This window comes from Microtus oregoni, unplaced genomic scaffold (genome assembly GCF_018167655.1).
Source record: "Microtus oregoni isolate MIOR12 unplaced genomic scaffold, Mior012 000022F_ref0000154, whole genome shotgun sequence".
NCBI classification, from domain to species: Eukaryota; Metazoa; Chordata; class Mammalia; order Rodentia; family Cricetidae; genus Microtus; species Microtus oregoni.
Window position 1 is genome coordinate 18,369,975 of NW_024543081.1, and position 21,596 is coordinate 18,391,570.

At 51.0% G+C, this 21,596-nt stretch overlaps 1 long non-coding RNA gene across 2 annotated transcripts in view; it reads left to right on the plus strand.

Moving 5' to 3' along the window:
- Positions 1 to 1,957: 1,957 nt before the first annotated feature.
- The window catches only part of LOC121461297, a 194,186-nt gene continuing 174,547 nt past the window's right edge, over positions 1,958 to 21,596 (plus strand). For both annotated transcript variants that reach the window (XR_005976174.1, XR_005976175.1), the window contains exon 1: positions 1,958 to 2,364. This is a non-coding gene — a long non-coding RNA (uncharacterized LOC121461297). The remainder of the gene's footprint in view (positions 2,365 to 21,596) is intronic.

The following is a 21,596-nucleotide window of genomic DNA, read 5'->3' on the forward strand; positions in this document are numbered from 1 at the left end:
CCCCCACTTGTCCCATCTACTGCTGCCCCTGTCTGCTACCATTGACAAATTAGAGCTGGCCAGAGCTGAGACCCCACCACAAGCTCCTCACTACCTTCCAGCCCATGGCTGGCTTCTCCAGAGCAGCCACCCGCCCTGTGCCATATTTAAGCCTAGTAATTGAATTGCAATTGATAGTACATGCCGGTTTAAGATCATGCTAATTGCTTCATTTCCCAGAACACTCTTAAAAAGAAAATGAATTTCCCTGTAATATTTGCAGTGGGGTGAAATGACCCTTGTGGAAATCAATCCTCACTCCATGATGAGCTATGAGTGGACGGGTGTGCTGGGGCAGGGGCCACCTGCACTCCTCCTTGCCTGCCTCGGCTTGAACCTAGCCATGATCCAGATAAGGGAGCAGACACATTTCCTTGTCTAAGGTCTCACAGTGGCCAGTGTGGCACCGAGGAGAAATGCGGAGACAGGCAATGGACACAGGGGTGAGCCCCACTTTTCCCTTCCCTGAAAGGCTGGAGAGGCACAGGACCTCTGGAACCCTCCTACTCCTTAAGGAGTGGAGGTGGCAGTGTGTGCCTGGCCATCAGCACAGCCCCTGGTGTGGTCCTTGGCAGTGTGAGTGAACCCCTCATGGATATTTCAGCTACTTCAGTGGACGAAGAGTTAAGATAAAGTTTGGCAGTGTGGAGGATGGGAGAGAGCAGATGACAAGTTGGCATGAGGAGCCCAGAATCCTCCTGGCACAGGTTTCTCTTCCACACACAGTTCTCTAGCTTTAAAGAACCACTCTGTGCCTGAGTAGAAGTAGGGTTACTACCCTCAACCCACCCACCCACTACCCACTCCTCACCCACTCACACCACCCACTCACGCCCTCACTCCCCCACACCTGCTCCTACCCCTGCCTACCTGTGCACCCCTACCTGATGGCTGCTCACCCTTCCATCTCTCACACACCTTCCCATTCCCCACCTCTTGGATTTTCTTGGTGGCACCAGTGCAGGCCATATTTATACACAGGGAGAAGGCAGAACCTTCTGTCAGGCAGCCTCTAGCTATGGGGGATGGCTCTATAGGTCACATGGACATGCTGTACCATGGAGAGCCTCTGGCTTTCCTGACAAGCCACCACCAAGGTGCTAAGTACACTCTCTTTTTGTCCTAGACTGCAGCTGGGCTGTGTAGGTCCTGGGATCTCTGCATGCGTAGTGGGAGCTTGTGGTTCTGGGTGAATACCTATGGGTCCGGGTTTGAGCAAGTGGACCCTGTCCTATCCACCCCTTCTGGCTCTCGGGCACTCCTAACAGGAAAGGGACCTTTTCCTGAACTCTAGCAGCTAGATAGCTCTGGGCTTGTTTATACTACCAACCCCAGTTCCTGTAGCCTCCCTGCTCCTAACAGGGTTCCTTCCTATTTCTACAGAGTGTCATGCTGGATTTGAAGCAGATCATCAAGGATTTGGCCCCAGTGACACCAGGACAAGATGTCATTGGTGGCTACTCATTTCACTTGAGCCACCTGCCAGCCAGAGAGCTGCTTGCCAGTCCTCAGTGCCCCCTTTCTCCTGGCTGTCGAGGAAGATCCTGGGCAAGGCCTCTTCCCTGTGTTCCCCGCAGATTTCCAAAGTCTTAGCTCCAGACATTGCTCCTTTGAGCTCGCCATCAGGGCTGGGAGATGCATGGTACCAAATGGCTTGTCTGCCCCAGAGGCCTCCCAGTCCCTGTAGTGGAAGGAGCCACCTAACAGTGGTGAGGATATCCATACCAGCAGTTGAGGGCAGGAAACTGTTCTGGGGAGAGAGTTAGGCAGGGCTGACCGTTTGCAGGGTTAGGCAGCCCAGGCAGGTGGAGAAAGAGCAGCTGGCCCATGCCCCAGCATGGTGGGTATGGCTCCCCTGTGCACTAGAGGACCCCATACCTCATTTAGCTTCTCGTGCCATTCCAGAGTTCAGCAACAAGAAGCCCACATGCCCCCAGACTTCAGAAGCAGTCCTGCTGCCAAGTCCTGCTGCCAAGCACTCACTTCCACACCCAGACGCACGAGCCCCACTTCAGCCCCCAGGAGATAGAGATGCTGATGCAGAGGGTGGTACGCCGCCATCCGCTGCTATTGGAGCTCTGTGGGGCACACCATCATGGAAGCTTCGGGTGTGGAAGAGGATCCTTCAGGCTGTGAACTCTGTGCTACTGCTGCACATGACCTGAGTGACCGCAAGTGAAGAGACCTTTGTGGTGCTGTGCACACTAAACCTATGAAGAGTTCTGTCCCTGGTCTTGTCCTCACTCCCATTGGACCATGGTAGCTGAGAACGTCTCGGTTTTTCTATTCTTCAACACAAAGGCCAAGCAGGGGAGCCCCAGCCAGGTAAGTAGGCCCTTCTGCCCATCCTGCCAACTGAGAGCCTCCTGTTGGACCCCAAGTTAGATTCTGTGAGGGAGTGGGAGACACTTCTCTGAGATGGGAAGCTCAGGAGCCACTTCTTGGCCTTAAACGTAGAGCCTACTCTAGTCTTGACAGTATAGCCAGGAGCCTTCAAGTCCCCAGAGGCCTCTCATGAATTCACTTGCAGGCAGGCCCTCAGTGCTCACAAATCTTCCCTCAGCAAGAACTTAGGAGTTCCCGCTGGAGTTCACCCCCTAGTTCATCTGTTGGGGTGAGGCCTAGCCTAGGCTTCCCTGAGCCCTGGTAGATTAGCCCACTCTCAAGATCTAACAACCCTAAACTCCCCTCAACAAAATTGATGCTAGTGGTCCCTGGTGTCCTGGGCTAACCTCTCTCAGAGAATGTAACTGGCTGGTGGTCCCTGGTGCCCTGGGATAGTCTCTCTCAGGGATTGTAACTGGCTGGTGGTCCCTGGTGCCCTGGGCTAACTTCTCTCAGGGAATGTAACTGGCTGGTGGTCCCTGGTGCCCTGGGCTAACCTCTCAGAGAATGTAACTGGCTGGTGGTCCCTGGTGCCCTGGGCTAACCTCTCTCAGGGAATGTAACTGGCTGGTGGTCCCTGGTGCCCTGGGCTAACCTCTCAGAGAATGTAACTGGCTGGTGGTCCCTGGTGCCCTGAGCTCCTCATGAGAATACTCTATTTATTGTGGATGGCTTCCTGCATTAGTTGACTTCCTGAATGAGAGTTGGAGGCAAGAAACAAGGAAGTGGTTCCAGAGCCCTGTGACAGGATGGGGACATCACATTGGAAGTCCAGAACCCTGTGCCAACCATACCCCTCAAGATTAGCGTGAGCCTGAATATAGGGTAGGACCAGGCTTTACAGACTGAAGATCAAGGTTGTGAGCTGGCAAACTGCCTGGGTTCTCTGGAAGGCCTGTTCCTTATGGTGGCCAAGCAGAGCATCTGCTATGTTCATGTGTCTGGGAAGAGGAGCACATGTGGCCCAAGTGATAAATATGTCTCTCAGAGCCACAATGCAGTTTTGGGGCCAGGGTGTCTCAGGGGCCTTTGAAGCTACCTGTGCCTGGGGATGAGTCAAAGCCCTGGCCGATCAGCTGTGACACAGTCATAACCCCACACAGATCCAGGACATGTATTACTCTTGCACATCCTACGTTGCCATGGGACAGGGCAGTGTGTGTCCACTAGTGTACTCCACGGCTACGTGGGAGGCTGCTGGCTGAGAACTGGGTCTCTAGCTGTCTCATATCTGCAGAGAAGCACTTAGCTTGAATGTAGGGTATGCCATAGACAGCTGAACTTACCCATCTGCCTGTGACCTGGGCAGCCTGTGTGCAGGGCCTTTGCAGCACCACCTTCTGTCTGTTCTGAGTGGGGCTGTCTCCAGGAAATGGGCAACAGAGTTGGCGCCAAGTGTCCCTAGAATCTGCCCAGAGAGGACAAGAGTCCAAATTCAAATGTAAGGTCCAGGTGACAGTCTCAGGGGTCTTCTGTGGTCTGAAATAGAGAAAGGACCTAGTTAGAGATATGGTTCCCCTGGTGTCGTCAGGCTGCTGTGGCCTTCCTATGTACAATGTAGCACTCACACCTGCTTAGCCTCAAATATTCACCTTTCTCCAGGACAGCTGCAGGTGCAGCCACTGCTGTGGGTCTGTGGCCCATACTAACAGGGCAGTCCTAGCGGGAACATACACACAGGGCTGTGGAAGCCCCATCCTTCCGTCCAGTCTTCTACATGTCTTCCATGTGGCAGGATAGCAGAGCTGAGATCGTTCAGATAGCTCTGTCTTCCTAATGCTGCAAGCCTTTCATGCAGTTCCTCATGTTGTGGTGATCCCCAATCATAACATTATTTTTGTTGCTACTTCATAACTGTAATTTTCTTACTGTTGTGAATCACAATGTAAATATTTTGGAGACAGAGTTGCCAAAGGTGTTGTGACCCCCACCCCAGGTTGAAAACTTCTGTCCTAGAGGAAGAGGGTTGGGATTGCTCCATGGACACTCCCCATGAAGGTTCTGCCTTATGCTTCTTGTCTGATAGGAAATTCCAGAAAGGGCCACTGGGAGGCATCCTCCAGGTCTGAGGCCATTCTAGTCTCATTTCTGGCTGGAATGGAGGTGTGGTGAAGTCAATGGTTAGGGGAGGATTGACCCATCTATGTTAAGCTGCTGAATATAGGACCCATGATCTTCCCGCCTAGGGATCCAGAGATGAGGCCCTGTTTCTCTGGTGAGAGCAAGGGTTCCCTCTAGAAGGGCAGAGCATGGCTCTCCTTTCTGAGAATCTGGCTCCCTGGCTCCAGATGCCCCTGACATGGAGATGGTACTGTACCACGAGTGATACCCCATGCTTAGAGAAAACACTGCTGTTCCCTCCTGCCTCAGTCTCTGAAGCCCTGGTCAGCTCGGGAGTGTGCCTTGGTGTGCCCAGCAGGTGGAGGGTTTTGGTGTAGGTGTCTAAAGGTCTTCCAAAGGGAGCACACTTTCCAAGGGACAGCTGCCCCTTAAGGATGTCGTCTTCTTGCCTTTGTACACACCTGCTTCTGAGCTCTGTTGAGAAATGAGGCTGCATGGATGCTCACCTGCTGCATACAAGTGATTCCTCCCTCCCTCTCCCTCCTTCCCTGTGCTTAAAACCCAGAGTACCACCCAGGTATCTTGCCTTGGCTCAACTTCTGCTTCTAATGTGGTGGAGGGCCTGGCCCTGACATCTCACCCCCCTCAATGAGCTATGCTTGCCCAGTGGGACCAGGACAACTTAACACCTAATCCTGATTATGTGGAATCTTCTGGTTCCCAGAGCTTGCCCCGGCCTCATCTGGTCCTGTAGGTGTGAAATCTCTAGGCTATGTTAACAACCATGTCTTTGCCTTGCCCTAAATCCCTGGTGCCCAGCTATCCCTGTGCTGTTAAAATGAGCTGGTCTAGACCCAGATGCTGTGTGGTTAGCACATGCTGATATCAAAGAGCTCCATGTGTAGAGACCATGCTTAAGAATAGAACTTCAGGGTATGGAGTTGGGGATTAGCTTCTTCATAGGGGGAAGCAGTTGCCCTGGAGATAGGCCACACAAGTGACAGAATAAACCTTTCCTCAAGCTCTGACTCCCCAGTTTGACTTCTTGGGCTGTTACCACTGTATATAGTTAGAGGCTCTACCAAGAAATTTTCTTTCCTGGAGAGAAACGTTTAGACACCTTGTCCTGCTGCCTCCATTGACTGCCTATATCAGGGAGCTCCTTGAATCCCTGAGTGACACCCATGTCCCACCCTTGCAACTTCTGCCCCTTGGCAATTCACATGGGATTGACTTTAAACACTGACAGCAGGTCTGGAGAGCCCACTGCCTACCACCAGGCCAGCCTAGTGCCCAGGCCCTGCCAGGGCTACTTTGGTGGTATCCTTCGGGCCAGAAAGCAGTTTACACTGTGAAGGTTTCTGTCGTCTAGTTCTGCAGGGTGTTACAATGGCACCACGGCTGCTCCTTGTATGTAGAGGCGGCTGGTGGACTGTGATCTGTCCAGGAAGGAGGCTCTGTCATGCCATGTATGGGATGGATGTGCCCACAGGGTCTTTACTAAGTCAGGCCACTGGTCTGAGCCCTGAGGATGAGTAGGGACCATGTAGTGTGGTCTTGGTGCCCACATGTTCTACACCAAGTCTTTTCATGTCTGAACATCCTTCTGCCTTTTCCCTTGGTTTCTTCATTCACTAGGTCTTTGAGGCAAGCGGTAGGGTATCTTCCTGGCTGGCATAGTGAAGGCTAGTCAGTAAGGTGTGGGGACTCATTTTCCTGTGGCCCTTGCTTTCTGCTCCTCCTTGAGCTGGCCCTTGGCTTCTCCCTCACCTCAGGAAGCCTCTGGCTTGGCTCCTACCTGTGAGGCTCCTGAGGTCCTCCCACTGAATGACAGTATGTGGCTCCGGGATTGCTCTGGGCTGGGAACTGCAAACAGCCTGTACTCAGGCAGTGATAACTTCTGGTGGGAAGAGCAAACCTCAGGCTGTTGTCACTAAACAGGACTCAGAAGAGACTTGAGTGTCACCTTTCTGCCTTCTGCTGACTCCCAGTCCTGTGACCTGCCTACCTGGCATAGGATGATGGTCTCATTCCTAAGAAGAAGGGCCCAGGGCCACTGTGCCCTCACCGTCTTTGTCAACCCTTTGTTTTCATGGGTCCTGACAGTCATGACTTGTCACTCCAGGAGTCTGGGCCAGCCAGGTGGATATCAGCTCAGTAAGGTAAGTAAGGTAGGACATGCTGAGCTGGCCTGGACAGAGATGCCTGAAGACAGTGTGTGTTCTATTGGAGGCCAGGTAAGAAGACAGACTATGCCAAGGCTGAGGGAGAATCTACCCAAATAAGCTGTGTGGGGTTGTGATGAGAGAGGAAATCGTCATATGCCCATTCCTCTTGGGGTCCCAGGAGCACAGGTCTGTATTGGGGTCCCTGGGAGCACAGGTCTGTATTGGGGCCCCCAGGAGCACAGGTCTGTGTTGGGGGCCCCCAGAAGCACAAGTCTTTATTGGGGTCCATGGGAACACAGGTCTGTATTGGGGACCCTGGGAGCAAAGGTCTGTACTGGGGGTCCGGGAGCACAGGTCTGTATTGGGGGGTCCCGGGAGCACAGGTCTGTATTGGGAGGTCCCGGGAGCACAGGTCCCATATTGGAAAGGGCCTTGGGTCATCTTGGGGAGTGAGAAGGGCTTTCCTGGGAAAGGAGTGGAGGTGAAGTGAGACGTGAGACAGAAAAGGCCCCCCACCCACAGCACTGCTTCAGATCCAGGTGGGGGTATACTCTCAAGTTGGGTTTGGAGACCATAGACCCAGACTTGTGCTGGCTAAGAGTTTGTGTGGCAACAGAGACTGGGTCATGGCTGTTTGCCCCCCATTACTGTCACTAGCTGTAAGACCTAAGGCCAGATTGTCCAAGCGTGGCTTTCAACAACTGGTGAGTGCTAGGTTAGGACAGCTTATCCAGGATTTTGTCTACAGATTGTGGAAGAGATAGACATGGGGCTAGGTCTCTGGTGTTCACTTAGGACTCCTTTTGCCCATGTATTTCCCCATATCCACCTTACATGGGAATGCTAACTGACCCAGGGCTTCTCCTAGGTGCCATTTCATTTCCATTGAAAGATGGGAACAGCTCCATGCTGTAGACCAGGCAAATAGAACTCAGCATTGGAGATGTTCTGTCCACATCACATACATCAGAAAGGGGCTGTTCTCCACCCAGAGACACCAGATTCCCCCATCCTTGGGTTCTAATTTCTGCCTTCCCTCTTAAGGCTAGGAATTGAAGACCTAGGAGGATTTCCCCTAGGGTGAACAGCTGCTAACCCAAAGACACCACAAAGGGCCTGATTGAACCAGTGTTGGCTAGTGGCCTTAGTTTGGTGGAGTGGATGGTCCATCAGCGGTCGTCTCCACATCTCATTTATAGTAGACTCTGTGCTGTTCCCAACCAAGAAAAGCTTGTGCCCCAGGTCATAGAGACAAACAGGTGGTTTGGGATCCAAGTCCACAGATTTTCACATTCAGGCCCTAGGGAAATGTGACCTCTCTGCCTGTTGGGACATCCCCTGGGATTCACAAACAGTGAATCAGATGCCAGGTGTACGGATGTATGAGTGTATGAGAAAGAAGCTTGATTGAAAAATAGATGGATGGATGGATGGATGAAGGGATGGAAAGGAATGTCAAGGATAGCCTTGTGGGAGGGCACAGAGATAGCTGAACCTATGTGTGTGGAAGCTAGAAGGATAGATGGATGGATGGATGGATGGATGGATGGATAGATGGATGTGTAGGTGGATGGGTGGGTAGGTGGGTGGATGGATGGATGGATGGATGGGTGGGTGGGTGAGTGGGTGGATGGAAGGAAGATGAATGGATGGAAGCCAGCAAACTGATGATGACCAAATGGATAGACAGATGGAAGAGTGAGTGAAAGTCTACAGAAAGATAGACAGGATAGCAGATAGATCTATGGACTGGGGGGGGGGTGAGCAAAAGGCAGCTGACTAAATGGTGTGACTCTAGAGTGACGGACGATGTTGGAGCGGCTGTGGTCTGGTCCTGGTGTGATGTGGGAGCGTCATATATCAATCTGTTGATTTCATTGGTTAAGCAATAAAGAAACTGCTTGGCTGGCCCTCACAGGTTAAAACATAGGTGGGAGGAGTAAACAGAACAGAACGCTGGGAGGAAGAGGAAGTGAGCTCAGAGATGCCAGGCTCCTCTCTCCGGGGCAGACACACGCGATGAAGCTCCAACCCAGGATGGACATAGGCTAGAATCTTTCCCGGTAAGACCGGTGCTACAGTTTATTAGAGATGGGTTGATCGGGATATCAGAATTAGCCAGTAAGGGCTAAAGCTAATGGGCCAAGCAGTGTTTAAATGAATACAGTTTGTGTGTTGTTATTTTGGGGCATAAGCTAGCCAGGAGGCCGGGGTGCTGGGGATGCAGCCCCGCCACTTTTATTACTACACTGGTGTTAGAGAAAACATTTCACTGTGGACTCCTAGCTTACAAATGCCCCTAACAACTGCAGTGCCAAGGTTCTTTGCATGATGCTATCACTAGGATTTCAGTGGTAGCCAACATAGCCTAATATTTCTGTATCCTTCTGTTAGCTAACCAGAAGGATAAGCACCCTCCACACACATACTGGCAACCTATGGCTTCCTATACAGACTGTGGATAGGCATGACCCATCTGAATCCCTGGACTTTTGTAGAGTCTTCTATGTGCCCATGCCCTTTTCCTCCCTACCTACATTTCCAACTTCAGCAGCCACATGCATGGGGACCTTTGGCCCCTCTCTTGATGCCAGTACCTATGCCTACTCTGTGTTCTGGAAGGACACAGAAACAGTGCCTGAACCCTCCACCCTTGAGCAGTAGCTGTTGGACTTGCACAGGAAGTAGGCACCCTCCTGGTCAGCTGGCCGCAGCAACAGAGCACACTGATGATGGCCCAGCAAAGCCAGTGACTGGCTGATGGCATTAAGGCCCTCAACCAGACTCTTGAGCACTTGGTGGCAGGATTCTAGCCCAGGAAGCCTCATTCTCAGTCCTGTTCAATGTCCCAGCTGGTGGAGCATCAGAGAGACCTACCCAAAACTCCCGGAGTACTAACCCAGGGCTGGAGGTCTCCTCGGGGATGGCCCTCATGGTAGAAGAGGAGATGTAGGTTGGGAGAGGGGGCTTCAGTCCTGCCTCCGTACCTGGCTGGAAAGAGATCACATGACTAGTAGGAAGTGGGGACATCTGGGATCCTAGAGGTTGGAAAGTTGAGAGTTGGCAGGAGACACCTCCCAATGATACCTTTTTGTCTTGGTCTTTCTGTGGGTTATGGCACCCTAAGGGAAAGGCTCAGCACAAGCCTGAAACACCAGGTGTACTTCAGGATGACCCCAATAGACGAGGCAGAAGAACAATCATTGGGAATCTGGCCTTCCACTATTCCAGACAACTAGCACCGATAGTCTGAGCCATTGTAGGGCATTCCCCTGCAGACCTTCGTGAATGTGGAATGGCCTTCCTTAAAGCCTCCATCCCATTTTCGAGTGAGCCAGGAGTCCTGGGTTCTTGTTCTGCCAGGCCTGGAGCCTTCCCTTCAGGGTTAGCCCTGTGATTACAGATGCCTGTGTGTACTGTGCTCCCAGGCCAGCGGGCTGTGGACTGCCATTTTGTACCTGTTGACTTTTCCCGCAAAAAAAGTATTCTTATGTGAGCACAAATCAAGGACAAGCAACAGCTGTGCTGTGGACAATAAATGAGCTCTTGGAGACTGGCCTCCTACCCTGGCTAATGGCTCTGCTCCCAGCCTTCCAGTGGAACAGCAAGGCATTCTGGTCTCGAGACCTTCCTTGTTTCCCCAGACTTCATGTCTCCTGTTCCTGCTGGCAGGGCACAGGCCACCAGAGGCCGTGGTTTGCCTGGGTCCCCAGGCTGATCCCTATGGAAGAGGTCAGAAGCCATACCGGCCTGGGTGGGACAGCATGGTGGGATGATATGTTGACACAGATGGAAACTTTCTCTTGATTCCCATGTCACGTGGGTAGGCGGTGCCCATGATTTTTTGTCTAAAAAAAATCTAGACTTGATAGCTGCACATTCTGCTGCCCTTGACAGAGTGCCTGGCTCTCCTGCCTCACCCCTGCCCGGAGGTGCATGTTTCTGTTCCTTCTGTAATTACAGTTCCTTCTCAGGAAGGCCATCCTTCTGTCCTGTCCTGTGAATCCCAGAGGTTCATCTCAGAGTCACCAGCTCTGAGAAGCCTCTGGGGACAGTCTTCATTTCAGATTCTGGTTCACTGAAAATATCAGCGTGGCTGACATTTGTCTCTCCTCGAAAGAATACTTTCTAGTGTTAGGGGTTTATCTTGGTCATACTCTGGTTCCAGCTGAACCCTTGATCCTATCAATACTGCATTTGGCTCCTGCTCACAAAGCTCCCACTACAGTTACATACTAAGCTGTGGCTCCAGCCAAACAATGAGCCACAACCCTGCTCACATACTGATCAGACAGTCCCCATTCCACTCCCACGCAACACTGGTCCTGGTCACACATTGAGCCCTGACCCTGCTCACACTAAGCCCTGATTCTGGCCATACAAAAGCCTGGCCTTAGACACATGGAGCCCCCCACACTGAGCTGGTCCTGCTGTCTATGGGAGCTGTCTCTTGTGCTGTGTCCTATAGGTGACCAGACCGAAAGCCCCTTCAGTGCTCATAGTATGTTGCAGAGAATGCATTCTAAGCAAGCAAGTACATCTGTGGTAAACACTCTGCTTAGCCAGTAAAACAGCCAACTGTGTTTGACAGAAAATTCAGTTTGTCTCAAGGCTGGCATGGTGGCCTTTACGTGAAAGAAACGTGAAGCCTGAGAGTCACAGCTGACAGTGAGCCCGAGCTTCAGGTGGCTTCAGCTGCCCCATCCACTGTGGTTTTTATTGGCCCAAGATATCCGTAGGACTGTCACCATCACACGGGTGTTGTGAGTAGCCGGAGGTGGGGATGGCATGAGGAAGGCATGCCCATTCCAGAAGGATGTCTGTTTGCCGCTCAATCCAATTGGCTGGAAACTGGATGCTCACACTTAAGTGCCATAGAAGCTGGGAAATAGTTCATATTTTTAGCCCCCAGTAGAGATTTTGTTACTAAAGGGAAAGAGACATGCTGGGCTAGGTGCCCAGCAATATGCCAAGCTTGGGGAGTTGACAGAGTTGGGCCCTGCGTGGTCTAGAGGGTTGGGTATGCCTCCCTGAAGACGAGATGGTTCAGCAAGGCCGGAACAGGAATTTTGGAGAAAGTGAGTGAATTCTGCAGATGATGGGTAAGGAGGAGGCAGAGACAACCTGGAAAAAGGAGAGAGCTGGGAGATGTGTTCTGGTGCTGAGGAGCAGGGCCTTAGCAGAGGCGGGATGGCTGCGGGGTCTGCCTGCCCTCTGGGTCAGGGCTCCTGCCAGCAGCTGCTGAGAGCCTGGACAGCACAAGAAGGAACAGGCACTGACCTGGCCTCCAACTTAGGGACATTTGTGGTGAGAAGACCAAGTGGGTGCAGGGATACTGTCCTCAGACTCAGATCTGGACTGGATGCTGTGCCTCCTGGGAGTGGGCAGGGCTGGGCCAGATTGCTGGGAAGAATAGGATATATATATATATATATATATATATATATATATATATATATATACACACACACACACACACACACACACACACACACACACACACACACGGGGGGGGGCAGATGACTAGAATCACCAACCTGAGTGTTTGACGGTGTTCTTAGAGAACATGAGATGGAATATCTTAGCTGCCTGATGGAGTTTTAGCTGAGGTAAACTGAGGCCTTAAGGGAGGAGGCCAGGTAAGCAATGCCCCATAAGTTAAGAGGGTCTGCCCAGCCTGAAGCTTGTTGAAGATTTCTTGGTACTGGGCCCTGAGGAGGGTGGGGGTATGGGCAGGGCTCTAAGCACCTGCCATGTAACACAGAAGTGGTCAGCAAAAGAGGGACAGTGTAGTAGCCCGAAGACATCTAGAGGCCTGCTGGGAGGTTTCTAGAGAGTTCCCTGCAGCCTCATTTCCTTGGGAAAGTCCCGTGGATCAAGGACAGAAAGGGTCCTAACTGGGCAGCTAGAGGAGTCCGTGAGCTCTGGACATTCTGTGCAGGGCCTAGCAAGGTCTGCAGCATAGAAGATCCCCATTGCCTCAGCAAGCATCCCTCCTGACAGACCAGAGGGACAAGGTGGCATCTAAAAGTGGGAGAGCTTTGATTTCTGGGTCCCAAGGCCACCCTTGCCTCCATGCCGCCTGGTCAGGTATGTGCAGTGCATCTATAGTCCTCATCCTTCTGACCCCAGTGAGTAGACTCCTCCATCCCTTGTCCCAGCTCACCAGGGAGGAGGAACTTGGGTGACCTGCCCAGGTACATGACATTAGCAAGCTTGCAGGACTGTACAGCAAACTGCTCAACACTGAGGAAGTAGCTTCCAAGCATTTGCAGCTGGACTAGTGGGCATGCTAGACCAGACCTTGCCTCCGTTCTTTCCTCTCTCCCTGTCAAAAGTGCTGATTGGAAGGTAGATCTGCAGGGGACTCTATGAGCCCCAAGTGACCCAGGCCACTGGATGGAGATAGGAAAACCTGTCAGCAAAAGCAAATGACCATTCAACCCCAGATGTCAGCCCCTGGGGTTAATCAGACACAGTTACATTTCTGTAAGATATTTTCAAGCAGAAACGAAATCAGAACAGTGGAGCAGCAGGTGATGCGAGCAGTAGCTGGGTATGTCTAGAAAGCCATCATGGCTTTGATGAATGGGTGGGATGTGGAGGATGTGAGGCAACTTGCTATTGATATACCAGGATGCCTATTACAAAGATACCGGGATTATCTGGCTTTGTGCAGATCCAGTTATCCTGTGGCTCTGAGTCTCTGTGAAGGTGGTGTATCATAGCAGGACATGTGAAAACAAAGCTACTAGCCTTATCAGGCAGGAAGCCAATAGGAAGAAGAGGGGTAACCCTTCTTTGGGTGCATATTTCCAGATATGTAAGAATCTCCCACTTGTCCTTGTATCCCCTGAAGCACCACCCTCAGGACCAAATTTGAGTCCTTGGGGATGCTCTCCATACTCAAACCATAGCAAGTGGACCAGCTGTGTGTGACGAAGCAAGAAGCAGGCCAGTGGGAAGGTGCCTAAAGAATTTACAACAGCTAGGCCTGGTGGACCAGTACTCTAACCTCAACTACTCTGGGGTGGGGGGTGAAGTTCACAGCAGCCTAGGCTGTGGAGTGAGCCTCTGTCTCAAGAAGTAAATCAGGCTTTGGATGTGGTTCCCGTGTCAGTGCACACAGTGTTCTAGGTTGCAACCCCAGAAGGGGCAGGAGACAGAAACTGGCAGAGGGTGCGGGAGTGAGTTAGGTGAGTTAGGAACCTGGTGTCTGCCTGATAGGAGCCCCCAGAGAAGAGTGGATGGAGGAAAAACTGTGGGTATAGTTGGGGTGTCAGATGTGATCCAGAACCTCAGGCACTGGGATGCTACACCAGATAGCCCCCAATGATCCCGAGCCCCCAAAGATGAAAAGGATGAGGAACAGTGTGAGCCAGGAAGAAGCTGCCTTGTGGAAGCCCTCACAGGAGTCCTGACCGCTTTAGAGTTGCACCCCCAAAGCTTATCTCCAAGAACAAAGACAAAAACAGACAGTCCAAGGAGAAAACTGAGTACTTACCATCAAGAGGCATTTTGAAAGGACCTTCCAAAATGTGAACTTCAGCATGAACGGAAGTTTCCCAATGGAAGAGTTGGGGTGCAGAAGAGAATACCCAGGGGTCTATGTGAAGTGACCCATGTGCCAAACCGTGAAAAGTTGGTGATGGCAAGAATGCTTGTGTGCGGGGTTTCCCACAGAACCGTGGTGGAATATTAATTGCAAAGACTTAAATACTCCAAGCTCCATGGATTTGAAGAGAAATTAAATATTAACATTAACATTTATTAATAAACTTGCATGATTTAAAAAAACTCCAAGGTTCCTTCTTCAGAATTCAGAACTATAAGAGCCAGTTAAGAGGATGAAAAGAGAGGCCACTGACTTGTTTTTTTTTTTTATGCACAAATCACATCTGGCAGAGAACTTGAGTCCAAATACGTACAGAATTCTCTAGATTCAATGGTAAGCTAAACAAACAAACACACAAAACAAACAGGACCTAGGTAAAAGCCTAATTAAGCACCTCACTGAAGAAGACAGAGCACATGCAGAGCTGGTCAGCACTGCCGATCAGCAGGAGACACAGAGGCTGCAGTGACCCTTGCTGTTCTAGCTGGAACAACCACGTGGTGCACAGGGCTGTGGTGAGATGGGGGGAATGGGGCACTCCTGGGGGACAAGATGGCAAGACACTTCGTAAAGCTGGGTGTTAGTTCCACAGGAAGCTGAATGTAACACCATACAAACCAGCACTTGCACTCCTGGGCATTCATCTGAGAGACGTAAGTTCTGATGATCACATGAACTCTTGCATACGGCATCCTTGTTTGTAATCGCCTCAAATCAGAAGCAAAGCAAACGTCTTTCCGTGGATGCACATGCGGGATGGAATGTCACTCTGGAGAAAGAAGAAGCTGCATGTCTCAAAAGCCTGCCATGTCTGACTCAAAGGGGCAGTTCAATTGTCAAGGTGGGAACGGGCCAGCTGCTTTGCCGTGTTTGGGAGGTGGGGTGTTGAAGAATATGGAGGGACTGCAGGAGGATGCCTCTGGTGCTGATGGAAACACGACACACCTGCATCTTGACTATGGACACACAAATCTATATAGGAAACAAAATATCATAGAAGCACACACAGGAAAGAGTATGGGAGAAGAAGCAGGGTGAAATAAACCTTAAGACAAAGCCAGATGCTGACAGAATGTCAGAACCCAGAACAGCCAAGACAGTAGCAGTGGAATCAGTGCAGTGAAGGAAGTGCAGAATTAAAAGACAGTGAAGACTGAAAAGGAAGATAAGATAGAAGAAGAGAACAAGCCTTTGTAGTAGTAAGCTGTCTGTCAGCTCTGTCCAGGCAGCAAAATAACTGCAGATAGATTTTTAAAATCCTAACCAACAGAGACCTGAGAGGAAAGTACAACTTTGCTGTTTGTGATCGGTAGGTACAACACAACGAAAGAACAGGAAAAGTTGGGAGTGAAAAAGTGAGAACAGCTGTGCAGGCCCAGTGCCAGGCGCAAAAAAGCCTGGGTGCAATGTTGGCTTCGAGCAGGCAGACCTGAGGAGCCTGCAAACTTCGCATCCTGCCAGCACTCCAAAGGTTACAGCACTTGGAGAGTTTGGGATTTGAGATTTTTAAATCAGGGAGGCTCAGCCTGTTTGCATAGCAAATGTACAGGGTACCTCAAAGTAAGTTAATAACTTTAAGTACTTATGCAGAGAGAGAGAGAGAGAGAGAGAGAGAGAGAGAGAGAGAGTCAAATGAGTATGCGAAGTAGACAGTTGTAAATGTGGAAGAACAGTTGACCGAAAGGAACTGGGAAGAGCTACAAAGGAGGGGGCCCACCCCAGTTTTCTCTTTATTCAAGATGATGTAGGCTGTGTCCAGCAAAACTTTTTCTTGAAAAGACTGTTAAGAGGCAAATGACTAGAAAGATTGATCAGGAGACTAGAGAGCACCTTGTAAGACAATAAGTGAATCCTAAGAATAATCAATCATACCAACAAATTGGAAAACTCGGGGAGGGAAGGATGGACAAGACCCTTTAAAAATGCAGCCTTCCAGCATTGCCTCAAGGCTAAGTAGCCTCAATAGTCGTGAACCCATTAAGGAAGGTGGACCAGTAGGAAACACGTTGCCCACCATGAACCTGGGTGTTCTAAAAAGTACATGCCTGGCCTTCAAGTGAGAGCGGCCAACATTGAGGATCTGTTTTAGAGCACAGGGAAAGAGGGCCATTCTTTAATGTATAGCAGGAAGTCAAAGTCGATGACACATGAGAAATGAAAAGCATAAGCCAGTCTGTTGCATGAACCCAAGTGAGGAGTCAGTGAACCGGAGCACAGTGGTGTCAGATAGCATCCTGTGTGAACTGTGTACCAGACAGAGTCACACCATGGTGACTTTACACTGGTTAGTATTCATTTAATCAATATAAAACCTAATCCCCCACGTTAACAGGATAAGCCTGGAGAGTCCATGACGGCCATTCCAATAACAGACTGAAAAAAGAAAACTGGGGAAACAAGAAAGTCTGGATTTCCTTTACTGATAAAAATGATCTTCCAAGCAAAGAAAAACCAGCCTACAATTCACAATCCCAGAGACCCTAGACAACAAAGAGGACCCTAAGAGACATCCATGGATCTAATCTACATGGGAAGTAGAAAAAGACAAGCTCTCCTGAGCAAATTGGGAGCATGGGGATCATGGGAAAGGACAGAAGAGGAGGGGCAGAAAGGGAGGAGAGCAGAGGAAAAATATATAGCTCAATAAAAATAATAAAAAACATTAAAACAAACAAGAATGATCTTCCAGACCCAAGCAGTAGTGAACGCCACCACCAAGCTGTGGATCCCAGCTAGCTCTGTAGGGAAGAAAAGACAAAGACTGCAAAGAGTCATTATTCACAGAACCCCTGGGTGTAGCAGGAAGCATAGACATTCTTTGTACCGTGACTCATGCTAAGACCAAAATCTGAGAATAAAATATATTGCTATATGGAGTTAATAAGCTGTTTGAAATACACCATTTCTAGCAGGAACAAAAGCAATGCATAACCACATAGAAGTATGAGGAAAGGTCTCTGAAGAAAACGACAGAATGTTATTAAAGGTGTTGAGAATGTAGGCCCGTGTGTAACATGATCACAAACAGTGGAGTCAGTGCTGTTAGCTGCCAGCTCTCCCCAGGTCCACTTCTAGGCTCAACACAACCCAAACAAGATTCCAGCAGCGATTTTCTTGGAGTGTGGCAAACCTAACATTATGAGTGAGTGAAGACTTAAAACAGCGTGGTGGGCATGCTGGCAAGAAGGAGAAGGGTGGAGAAGATGTCCTCTTAACCTTAAGACCTTTGACCTGCTGGTAGGGTGAGAACTGTCATTGTCACCTTTGCGTGGCTGTGGAGAGCACTGTGTGTACTGCCTGGCCTTGCAGAGTTTAGCCAGCATGGACCTGGATGTGATGCCTGGTCTCAGGAGACTGGGACCCTGTCTTGCAGTCCTGCAGTCCTGAGCAGGCTGACAGGTAACTGGCCTTGGCTCCTGGGAGATGGGCTGAGTGGTGAGGGTTTCTGGGAGCTGTCTGGCCCAGATACAGTGGAAGTAAAGGAATGGCCATTGGAGATACCCTGTCTGACTGGTACCAGTTTTGAGTAGTTTTGTCCAGCAGAAGTGGTAGTGAGAGCAGGACCCCTCATATCTATCCTTCAAGATGGTGTGCTCTTCTGAGAGCCGAGCTGGGGCTGTGTGAGGAGGCTCTGCTGGTAAGGGGCACTGGGTACTGATCAGGGTACTGTTCAAGAAGACCATTGGTGTAGGATTGCTGAGTACTGTTTAAGGGAGCTCTGCTGGCTCCTGACAGCCGGAGTTATGATCCCTGAACTTTGACCTGCCAGTAGGGCAAGAACCGTCATGGTCACCTTGTGAAGCTACTATGGAGAATGCTACATAGTGCTTGGCCTTGTGGAGTTTAGCCGGTTCTGGCCTCCTCTCTGCCCACCCTGAGCACAGCATTCTATAGTCAATACTTTATTCAACAAGCTCAACACGCCTCATACTTTTGTTGGACACCAGTCAGGTGTGGGGCTCTAGTCCATGGCAGCAGAGGGCTGAGGAGGGAGTTTGCCATTGGCTCTGGGAACCAGGAAGGTTTCCTGGTTGAAGCAACATCCCTGAGCTGCACTTGAGTGGCAGTGGCTTGGGAAGAAGGAGCCACACATGTGTGAAAACCAGGTGTGGGAAGGCGCTGTGGAGCTTGCCGAGTACTGGTCAGGGTCTGCTGGGGGGGGGGGCTGGGGTGCTGTGGGAGGAAGTCTGGGGTGCCGTGGGGAGGGAGTCTGGGGTGTCGTGGGGAGGGAGTCTGGGGTGCTGTGGGAAGAGTTTCTGGGGTGCTGTGGGGAGGGTGTTTCGGGTTCTGTGGGAAGGGTGTCTGGGTTACTGGTTGGAAAGGCCACTAGGGCTTTGACACCATGGATCAGGCCTCTCCCTGAAAGGGCCAGGCCTTCTGCCAAGAACACTTTGGTTGGAGGGTGTGGGATGAGACCTCCTTCTTCCTGACTTCCTTTCATGGCGATCTTAGGTCCTCCCTCTTATACCTCTGAGATCCAGGAGCGGCAGCTGGTGGTATCCTAGGCAGATGGCGTGCAGACAGGGCCCTGGGAGGGTTCGGAGCTGAGTAGGAACCTATGTGGGATAGGGTGGGAGGGTGTGTGTTGGGGGCTGATGAGGCTGCCTTTTAATTTGGAGGCTGAACAGGTCAAATAAACAGCAATTGGATTTTGCTGAGGCTGGGTGGTGCGTGGTGCTGGGTGGAAAGAACGCTGGAGAATCTCATTTTGGTGATCGGATTATTATAGATTCTCTCCCAGGCTGCGGAGAAATGTAAATGTGAATTGTGTTTCCAGACGCTGTGAACGGCAGCTTGTGGGGGGGTGGGTGGGCATGGGGTCTGGAGAGGTGACCTATCTGAATTCAGCTTTCTTAGGCTGGGGCCCTTTCCTGTCTTAAAGAGGCCCCCAGAGATGCCCACCTGATCCGCCACCCTCCCTGGGAGAATGCTGAGCAGAAAAATAACCCCAGGCAAACACTTGAACCAATCATCCTGTATTTAATGATATTAGAGTTCCAGGGCAGGGGAAATAGTGCCACCCCGTCTCAGTGAGTGTCCTCTGCAGCCCCGGGCTCGCACTTCAGACTGTATGTGACAAGGCTCATGCCTCTGTGTTCTGTCCTGCCCACTTCACCCCAGAGTTCTCTCAGCCTGCCCAGGGCTCCTTCTGTGTGAGCAGACCTGGGCTTGAGGCTGGCTGTTGTGTTTCATATTCCCATGACTGGATGAGGAACCCAGCCTGAGTGGTTCTGTACCACAGACAGGGAAGTCCTGGCAAAGTTGCCCCTGAAGCTGGGGGGTCAACAGGTTTAGTGTCTGGCATGCTGAGCCTGCAGCTGTTGCACAGGACAGCCAGCCTTTGCCTAAGCTTCGTGTCTGGCTTGCAGGCTCCTGACTGGTAGGTGAGTTGGGTAGTGACACTGATGTCAATAACAATAATGCCCCAGCCTCAGCCCTGAAACCCTTCTGCTCAGTGAGATGGGTAGCCCTCCCAGTGGAGTCCTGCTTTGTCCTACCTCCTGTCTTCTGTGCTGTATGAGCAGGGTCAGAAGTGTCTTTGAGGCCTCGTAGAAGCCAATGAGAAGTGGCCAAACAGATGCCTGTCTTGTGATCAGAAAGATGGAGGATAGGCCATGCGCCCGAATCAATTTGCAGGTGCCTCCAGGGTGGAAAGGTGAAGGTAGGCTCAGATACCCTCCCCAAAGCCTGAAGAGCAGCCACTCCTGTCATTGCTGAGTGTCACTACCACCGTGTTCTGTCCCCACAGTAGGATTCAGAAGGGATGACCTTGGGGACAGAGAGGCAGAGGCTGGTTTCTGAGACGATGAACTCTCATCTGGCCCCCCTCACCTCCTGGGGAAAAGGTACCGGCTGCAGTTAGGGTGGCAGTGGGCTTGTGTGTGATCTGTGTGGTGACCTGTGTGTCATGTGCACTTGTGTGTGTTTCCATGTTCATTCACATGTGCTTGTGGGAATACTGCAGCGAAGTATCTTTATGTATGCATGGGAACATAGGTGTTGTGTGTGGTCATGGATGTTTGCAGATTCATGTGTGCATGTATATGGGCTCCTTTCACCCACAAGGTAGGATTTAAACATGCATAAACAGGACCAGACAGGAGAGCAGATGGTTTCTCTAGGAGATGGCTGGGTCCTCAATAAACGATTGAGTAACTGAAAAGATAGAAAGGGTATGCTGGGCAGAAGGGTGGACTGCCTGAGGGCTAGGCCTCCAGGCCCTGAGCCATTGCCATCCCTAGAACTCATCAGCTTAGCCTCCTCTGGGGTCCCACCCTGCAGAGGACCTCTGAAATCCCTACCTGGAGACCTAGCCTTTCCAGCAGCAGGCACTGCTCAGATCCTGAACTGAGGAATGGGATGGGTAGATTGGAGGGATGGGCTGAGAGAGTGCTGGGGGAGGAAGGCAACCAGGAAGAGGGGAGAGGGTTCCCAGAAACTCCCTAGGCTGGCAAGATACACTTCAGGGATAGCTGTCCTGATAGCCCCAGACTGGGTGGAGAGCCTTCACCCAGCCCTCACTTGATCTGTCTTCATGCCTCTTTAGCCAAAGACTACCTCAGGTGGGAAGGCTGTGGCCCGGACAGCACAGGATTGCTATCTCAGGTAAACCCTGGGGTTGGGGTTGAGCCTGGAGTGGGAACTGCTTTCTTTAAAGCGGTAATGAGTGAAACTGGGGACCCAGTCAGGGTCTCTGCATGAGGGAGGCTGGGGGATGGGTGTGCGTAGGAAGGTCCTTTTCAAGGCAGAAACAATGCACTTTTGAAGTAGTAGGGAGTCTGGCTTATTTTGGCAGCTATATTCAAATTGCATGCAAATGACTCTTTTCTTGCTAGTACCTGTGTCTCAGAGCAACTGCAAGGGCCCCAGGCAGGCGACACCTTGCTCTTCTTCAGGGAGCAGTACCAGAGGCAGACACTGTATGAGGACTCCAGACGGGACCTCGCTTCTGATTACTCAGGATGGCTCAGGGGTGAGGTATGGTACTCAGAAATCGTGGGGAGTTGGAGCAGCTGCTGATGTTTACCTAGTAAGTGAGCAGTGTCCCCAAATCACGAGACTTGGCCAGTGAGCACACTGCTTATCCCTTCTTCATCTCTGCTATGAAATAAAACACCACAGAGGCCTTGAGATACATGGAAAGCCCTGCAGACTCCTGCTGGTGCTTGTAGTGAAAATGGTAGAATGGACCTGTTGGCAGCATTTCCAGTGTGGGCCGTCATGCTTAAAATGGCAGTGAGAGATGTTATTGTCAAAATGAAAGTAGTAGTGGCTGGTGATGGTGGTGATGATGCTTGGTGATAATCGTGTTGGTTGGTGATGATTGA